The sequence below is a fragment of the Cyprinodon variegatus genome, unplaced genomic scaffold (assembly GCF_000732505.1).
Source record: "Cyprinodon variegatus isolate N-32 unplaced genomic scaffold, C_variegatus-1.0 Scaffold147, whole genome shotgun sequence".
Taxonomy (NCBI): domain Eukaryota; kingdom Metazoa; phylum Chordata; class Actinopteri; order Cyprinodontiformes; family Cyprinodontidae; genus Cyprinodon; species Cyprinodon variegatus.
In genome coordinates, this window is record NW_015150600.1 from 12,549 (window position 1) to 14,119 (window position 1,571).

At 30.1% G+C, this 1,571-nt stretch overlaps 1 long non-coding RNA gene across 1 annotated transcript; it reads right to left on the reverse strand.

The window, feature by feature from the left end:
* Positions 1-529: 529 nt before the first annotated feature.
* On the reverse strand, positions 530-1,465 carry LOC107086293. The gene is made up of 3 exons (XR_001481303.1): positions 1,373-1,465; positions 1,267-1,297; positions 530-619 (listed from the first exon to the last, which is right to left on the reverse strand). It is a non-coding gene; the product is annotated as an uncharacterized LOC107086293 (long non-coding RNA).
* Between the last annotated feature and the right edge of the window lie 106 nt (positions 1,466-1,571).

The window sequence follows — 1,571 nt, forward strand, 5'->3', positions numbered from 1 at the left end:
CGCTATATAAATAAACTGAATTGAATTTATTTTAAAAAAAATTGGAAAAAAAAAAACATATAAAACATAACAGTACTGTGGCTCACTCAATGTTACAACACTCAGTAATATTCTGGCTGCCAATAGGTTCTCAAATTCTATGCTTTTTGCGTACATTTTTAAATCTGTTCAAATTTTGCAATTTATGGCGTTACGAAATGGAAAACTCATTTTAAAAAACAATTACTTTATTCTGTTAAGAAGAATTTAATATTCTATAATATTCTTCAGAAATTCTGTTTATCTAAAACCTATACAACTTAGTACTCCACCAAACATTATCATTAATTAAATGTATAAAAAATATAAATGCAGAAACAAATATCAAAAATGAATTAAAAGATAAGTAATTTCTTTTGCACAGTATATCTATAAATCACCTGATTAGGATTCTTTAAGCTTTTTGCTTTTTGGCCACAGCAGATAATAAGGAGCCTCTTAACTCAAACAATTAGACAGAGAATAGATTAATTAAAATCCATCAGAAATCATCCTGCTGCATGAGGCCTTCTGGTCTCCTTGTGGCTCATCATGTCTTGGTCTCCATCACAGTGTTGACATAGATTTGGTTTTTTGTTTCCTTTGGACATAAAATGGAAAAAAGGATTTTGCTTCTTTTTATCAAATCTACCTGAGCTCAATCTTTTAAAAGAGAAAGAAAAAATATATATATTTCAAAATGGTGAGACTGATGATTACTTTGATTTTAATCTCACAATTACTCTATGAGATTTATTCATAATTTGAAGAGTTGGGGCTCTGTAGCTCAGTGAGGAAGGATACTGTTCTAACAATTTGTAACTTGTAAGTTAGATTCCAGCGTTGTTCCACCTTATGTTAAAGTATCTTCTAATAAAGCTGTCATGATTCTTAATCTTTGAGCAGGACTCCAAACCCAAATTTACTTAATGATACTGTTAATCAGTTTATGGATGTGTGTGAGTGAATATGATTTACTGTAGTTTTTCAAATAAGCTAGAAGTCAGTAAATGTTCTATGAATACTGACCATGTACAGATTATGGGAAATTCTGAACTTCACTTCATCAGTTCTCTGTTTCCAACTGAACAGTTTCAATCTATTTTAACTTAAAACAAACGTAAACAGAAAACTCAACCTTTAAAAAAATGTAAATATCTTTATCAGTGTTTTAGATTTTTCTCGAGCAGTTTTACCTCTAAGAATCTGACAGAATTGGGTTGGAAAAAATGTGTGCTGTTAGCTTACCTTCTTTGGTTTGTTGAAGAATCTGAACCAGCTAAAAGACAAATATTAATTTAAAATCCAAATTATAACTGAATCGGTAAAGTATCTATACTGTAGTAAATCTCACCATTCAAAGATGACAATCCCAATTAAGAGCATCATAATTCCCAGGATCTTCAGTATAACATGGAGTCCAAACACTCGATCATCTGTAACAATACAGTCTGCTTAACTTTTCTGGTATGTCTATAAATCATGATATAGTTTTATATCTACTTCTGAAAATTAGGCCATCCTTAAGGAATATTTTGATGATTAAAAAGTCA